The 6,808-nt window shown below is 49.8% G+C and overlaps 1 protein-coding gene across 1 annotated transcript in view; it reads left to right on the top strand.

Moving 5' to 3' along the window:
* klhdc8b (kelch domain containing 8B) overlaps nucleotides 1-6,808 on the top strand; it is a gene marked incomplete at both ends in the record, with an annotated part of 197,866 nt that overhangs the window by 150,068 nt on the left and 40,990 nt on the right. The window lies entirely within an intron of this gene.

Raw genomic sequence — 6,808 nt, 5'->3', positions numbered from 1 at the left:
CTCAGGTCAGAATGGGTTAATAATGAAACTGTCAGGATGTAATAGACATTTTTAGAATCTGATCTCAGGTCAGAATGGGTTAAAGAAATAATATATATCTATCTCTCTCTCAATGGCCACTCTGGGCTCCCTAGCTATTTTTGCAAAAGAATGTTCACCTATGTTATGACATGGCACACATAGGGATGCTATAGTTAATGGGGTTGAAGCTCCTTAACCCATTCTGACCTGAGATCAGATTCATACGAGGTTTCCACATGGACACACACTGTCTGATTAACCATTCTGACCTGAGATCAGATTCTAAAAAAATGTCAAGTCGTTCTTCGATTTTTCAAAAAATAGCAGACCTACAAGCTCGTAGCGCGCCACTCGGTGGCGCGCTATGAGCTTGTAGATCTGCTATTTTTCAATAGCTAAAGCATAACATGATGCTATAACACCACAATGGGTTCCCGTTCAGAATGGGTTAAGCATTTAATGAAATGCATTATGGATTATCTTAATGCATGACGGCGCAACGTGTACATATGTACTGTACTCTACTGTATGTATGTGGGCTGATGCCAGCATTACACATTACTGTCTGTGAGAGAATATTATACTCTTTTGCTACATCCATGTTTGAGTGTCACATTCGGCTCAACTCAATTCGATTGAGTCAAAGGAGCTTTTATCGGCATGAGAAAACGGCAAGTGTCAAAACATAATAAAAACTGTTGAAACTGGGGAAAGTATATAATGATACAGTCGGAGGTGCAGCATTTTGTAAACAGAGCTATGTCACATTGTGTCGTTATATGCTGTACATACAGTGCCCATACCCGAAGGCGGGGTTGGCGAAAGGGCCTTTCTGTGTGGAGTTTGCATGTTCTCCCCGTGTCCCCTAGCGTAGGTACCCTCACATGTCCTCCCCGTGTCCCCTAGCGTAGGTACCCTCACATGTTCTCCCCGTGTCCTCTAGGGTAGGTACCCTCAAATGTTCTCCCCGTGTCCCCTAGGGTAGGTACCCTCACATGTTTCTCCCCGTGTCCCCTAGGGTAGGTACCCTCACATGTTCTCCCCGTGTCCCCTAGGGTAGATACCCTCACATGTTCTCCCCGTGTCCCCTAGGGTAGGTACCCTCACATGTTCTCCCCGTGTCCCCTAGGGTAGGTACCCTCACATGTTATCCCCGTGTCCCCTAGAGTAGGTACCCTCACATGTTCTCCCCGTGTCCCCTAGGGTAGATACCCTCACATGTTCTCCCGTGTCCCCTAGGGTAGGTACCCTCACATGTTCTCCCCGTGTCCCCTAGGGTAGGTACCCTCACATGTTCTCCCCGTGTCCCCTAGGGTAGATACCATCACATGTTCTCCCCGTGTCCCCTAGGGTAGATACCCTCACATGTTCTCCCCGTGTCCCCTAGGGTAGGTACCCTCACATGTTCTCCCCGTGTCCCCTAGGGTAGGTACCCTCACATGTTCTCCCCGTGTCCCCTAGGGTAGGTACCCTCACATGTTCTCCCCGTGTCCCCTAGGGTAGGTTCCCTCACATGTTCTCCCCGTGTCCCCTAGGGTAGATACCCTCACATGTTCTCCCCGTGTCCCCTAGGGTAGGTACCCTCACATGTTCTCCCCGTGTCCCCTAGGGTAGGTACCCTCACATGTTCTCCCCGTGTCCCCTAGGGTAGATACCATCACATGTTCTCCCCGTGTCCCCTAGGGTAGATACCCTCACATGTTCTCCCCGTGTCCCCTAGGGTAGGTACCCTCACATGTTCTCCCCGTGTCCCCTAGGGTAGGTACCCTCACATGTTCTCCCCGTGTCCCCTAGGGTAGGTACCCTCACATGTTCTCCCCGTGTCCCCTAGGGTAGGTTCCCTCACATGTTCTCCCCGTGTCCCCTAGGGTAGGTTCCCTCACATGTTCTCCCCGTGTCCCCTAGGGTAGGTACCCTCACTAGGGATGGCCAAATGGAAAGATTGTCTTAACCGGTTACCGCCAGGACTTGCCGGCTAATTAACCGTTATCCGTTAAGAAAAGAAAAGCGCTATTTTGCGCATAAAAAATAGACAAATACACCGTTTACACGTGGCCTGCTGTCAATCAGTGCACTAGTGCGCACTGCGTAGGCTACAGTCTTCTATACGCACACATGTATCGCGGACCGGTCGGGAAGGATTAGGAAGAGAGAGAGAGAAAGAAAGACGTGTTAGAGAGAGCGTCTCTCTAACACGCACGCGCGCGCGCGCGCGTGTTAGAGAGAGCGTCTCTCTAACACGCACGCGCGCGCGCGCGCGCGAGAGAGAGAGAGAGAGAGAGAGAGAGAGAGAGAGAACGTCTGAGAGAGAGAGGGAGGGAGAGAGGGGGGGGGGGGTCCCGTCCGTCCGTCCCGTTAGCAACAAGCTAACAGCATACGTTCGTTCGTTCTATGATCCATAAAACGACAGATCCACAACGCAGATCGGAACCAACGTTCGTTGCATGAAGGGCAGATCTGCGGGCGCGCAGCGGCGCAATGCTGTGTGTGTGTTCGTCTTTTTTTCTTTTTCCCTCCTGCTTCCACAGTCCACTACATGCAGTTGTTTTTGTGTTTTTGTTTTGGGGGAAGTAAGTCACAGCACATGCGTGGTCACTGGTTGCACTGACAGTAAAGGTGGAAAGAGGGGCTTGGTGCTTTGGCCGCGGTGCCTGCTCTCGGCGCTTCAAAATAAAATATATTTTTTTTTATCGGTAAACCATTAGCCGTTAGTGTTGTCGGTAACCAATTAATTAACGGCTAACGGCTAACGGTTATCGGTTGGCCATCCCTAACCCTCACATGTTCTCCCCGTGTCCTCTAGGGTAGGTTCCCTCACATGTTCTCCCCGTGTCCCCTAGGGTAGGTACCCTCACATGTTCTCCCCGTGTCCCCTAGGGTAGGTACCCTCACATGTTCTCCCCGTGTCCCCTAGGGTAGGTACCCTCACAAAAAACATGCAGTAATCCTGGTCACTAAACTGCCTCCCCCTGTCAGGTGTAAAGGAGAGACTTGGACACTCAGGCGTGAAGGAAGCATGAGTTCAAGTCCGTTGCTCTCCCCTTGTCCCCCATATATGGGGACTAGGTTGGTCTCCCCTTGTCCCCCATATATGGGGACTAGGTTGGTGGAGGGTGTGTAGAGCCCAGGATCACATTAGATGATTGACACAGGGGTGAAAAATGGGTTACAAAAAAAAAAAAAGATATGGGAGGTTTGTTTGTTATTGGTCACCGTTTCAAACTCACTCTGGGTGTGTGTGATCTGTGGGAATGTCATTGCATGTCTTTCCAATGTGTTTTAGGGTTTCATTTTAACGTGCAGGCTAAGTCATTTCCCGTGCCTGCCTGCATGTGTGATTCTTGCATTTTGTACCGTGATTTTTTTTCATTTTCATTTAAATTTTCATCTCCCGTTCGTGCTTCTCTCATTTCCATTCCTGTCGCTCTCTGCAACGCGCCGGTCGACCACGACGACGGGGTTAAACGGGGAAGCCCCACGGCGGCACTTTGATTGGTGGAGTGGAGATTTGCCGACAGAGCGAACGAACAGGAGAGTGGAGAAGGAGAGAGAGACCTTTCCCCTTCCTTCACTCTGCTGTGGAGTATTGTGTGACAGAGAGAGAGAGAGACCTTTCCCCTTCCTTCTCTCTGCTGTGGAGTATTGTGTGACACAGAGAGAGACCTTTCCCCTTCCTTCTCTCTGCTGTGGAGTATTGTGTGACAGAGAGAGAGAGACCTTTCCCCTTCCTTCTCTCTGCTGTGGAGTATTGTGTGACAGACAGAGAGACCTTTCCCCTTCCTTCTCTCTGCTGTGGAGTATTGTGTGACAGACAGAGAGACCTTTCCCCTTCCTTCTCTCTGCTGTGGAGTATTGTGTGACAGACAGAGAGAGACCTTTCCCCTTCCTTCTCTCTGCTGTGGAGTATTGTGTGACAGAGAGAGACCTTTCCCCTTCCTTCTCTCTGCTGTGGAGTATTGTGTGACACAGAGAGAGACCTTTCCCCTTCCTTCTCTCTGCTGTGGAGTATTGTGTGACAGACAGAGAGAGACCTTTCCCCTTCCTTCTCTCTGCTGTGGAGTATTGTGTGACAGACAGAGAGACCTTTCCCCTTCCTTCTCTCTGCTGTGGAGTATTGTGTGACAGAGAGAGACCTTTCCCCTTCCTTCTCTCTGCTGTGGAGTATTGTGTGACAGAGAGAGAGACCTTTTCCCTTCCTTCTCTCTGCTGTGGAGTATTGTGTGACAGAGAGACCTTTCCCCTTCCTTCTCTCTGCTGTGGAGTATTGTGTGACAGACAGAGAGAGACCTTTCCCCTTCCTTCTCTCTGCTGTGGAGTATTGTGTGACAGAGAGAGAGACCTTTCCCCTTCCTTCTCTCTGCTGTGGAGTATTGTGTGACAGAGAGAGAGACCTTTTCCCTTCCTTCTCTCTGCTGTGGAGTATTGTGTGACAGAGAGACCTTTCCCCTTCCTTCTCTCTGCTGTGGAGTATTGTGTGACAGACAGAGACCTTTCCCCTTCCTTCTCTCTGCTGTGGAGTATTGTGTGACAGACAGAGAGAGACCTTTCCCCTTCCTTCTCTCTGCTGTGGAGTATTGTGTGACAGAGAGACCTTTCCCCTTCCTTCTCTCTGCTGTGGAGTATTGTGTGACAGAGAGAGACCTTTCCCCTTCCTTCTCTCTGCTGTGGAGTATTGTGTGACAGACAGAGACCTTTCCCCTTCCTTCTCTCTGCTGTGGAGTATTGTGTGACAGACAGAGAGAGACCTTTCCCCTTCCTTCTCTCTGCTGTGGAGTATTGTGTGACAGAGAGACCTTTCCCCTTCCTTCTCTCTGCTGTGGAGTATTGTGTGACAGAGAGAGACCTTTCCCCTTCCTTCTCTCTGCTGTGGAGTATTGTGTGACAGAGAGAGACCTTTCCCCTTCCTTCTCTCTGCTGTGGAGTATTGTGTGACAGAGAGAGAGACCTTTCCCCTTCCTTCTCTCTGCTGTGGAGTATTGTGTGACAGAGAGAGACCTTTCCCCTTCCTTCTCTCTGCTGTGGAGTATTGTGTGACAGAGAGAGACCTTTCCCCTTCCTTCTCTCTGCTGTGGAGTATTGTGTGACAGACACAGAGACCTTTCCCCTTCCTTCTCTCTGCTGTGGAGTATTGTGTGACAGACAGAGAGACCTTTCCCCTTCCTTCTCTCTGCTGTGGAGTATTGTGTGACAGAGAGACCTTTCCCCTTCCTTCTCTCTGCTGTGGAGTATTGTGTGACAGAGAGAGACCTTTCCCCTTCCTTCTCTCTGCTGTGGAGTATTGTGTGACAGAGAGAGACCTTTCCCCTTCCTTCTCTCTGCTGTGGAGTATTGTGTGACAGAGAGAGACCTTTCCCCTTCCTTCTCTCTGCTGTGGAGTATTGTGTGACAGAGAGAGACCTTTCCCCTTCCTTCTCTCTGCTGTGGAGTATTGTGTGACAGAGAGAGACCTTTCCCCTTCCTTCTCTCTGCTGTGGAGTATTGTGTGACAGACAGAGAGAGACCTTTCCCCTTCCTTCTCTCTGCTGTGGAGTATTGTGTGACAGACAGAGAGAGACCTTTCCTCTTCCTTCTCTCTGCTGTGGAGTATTGTGTGACACAGAGAGAGACCTTTCCCCTTCCTTCTCTCTGCTGTGGAGTATTGTGTGACACAGAGAGAGACCTTTCCCCTTCCTTCTCTCTGCTGTGGAGTATTGTGTGACAGCATTGCAGTCAGAACTGCAGCATCACTCCCAATCTTCCGCCGTAGTCTGAAAACCCACCTTTTCAGACTCCATCATGGCCCGTAGCACTTACCCCACCCCCTTAGACAGCATTTCTGTAGACTTAGGGCGCTTTCACACCGGACATGTTTGGTTCGTTTAAAACGAACCATGGTCCGCTTACCCCTTTGGTTCGGTTGGTGTGAACGTGCATACGAACTCTGGTACGGATCAAAGAAACGAACCATGGTCCGCTAAAAAAGGCCGAACTCGGTTCGCTTCCAAACGAACCACGGTGCGGTTCGTTACTGGTGTGAATGCATTCGGACTTTATAGAGGACCAAATACAGGACGATAGGCAAAATAGCCGTCGGGCGTCGGCAGTTGTGAGGCTGCATTAATAATTATAGTTATAAAAGCATGTATTTTTTTACGGGGATCATATGACAGCTGACAGTCTGATTTTAATAGTAGACGCATACAGTATATGTCGAGGCGCAGCGCAGCATACGAGGTTCACATGCGCAAAATGTACAAGTTATCGACATGGAATGGTGCACGGTATGGCACACGATGTTAGCTTGTAGATCTGTTTATTTTAATCATGCGCCGGCCGCCGCCACGCATGCGAATCTGCGATGCATGAGTCTTCATGCGAGTTTCTCTTTCAACTCGTGTCCCCTCCTTTTTTTGTGTGCGTGTGTGTGTGTGTGTGTGTGTGTGTGTGTGTGTGTGTGTGTGTGTGTGTGTGGGCGCGTGGGCGCGCACGCACATGAGGGGACTGGGGGAGAGACCCATATATTTATATGGGAGAGACGCAGAGACAGAGAAATATTTAAAATCATCCATGTCGCGCAGGCCGCAGGTATCGAGAAAAAGCCAATGTTAAATAAGCTATACACATGTGGTCCCAAATGATTAATTGATTACATCACTATAGCAAAAGACGTAAAACTAGGTCAACTCAATTAGCTGCAGCGGAGCTGTTCTGACTTGAAGCTCAATAACCAACTGACCAAACCATAAGATGACATGGAAATGCCCGCCGCGGCGCCGATTTGATGCGCAGAAATAACATGGGTGAAGGT

This window comes from Protomyctophum parallelum (genome assembly GCF_964188405.1).
Source record: "Protomyctophum parallelum genome assembly, chromosome: 7".
In the NCBI taxonomy this organism is placed as follows: domain Eukaryota; kingdom Metazoa; phylum Chordata; class Actinopteri; order Myctophiformes; family Myctophidae; genus Protomyctophum; species Protomyctophum parallelum.
The sequence above is the reverse complement of the archived record's forward strand: the minus strand, read 5'-3'. Positions and strand labels throughout refer to the sequence as shown.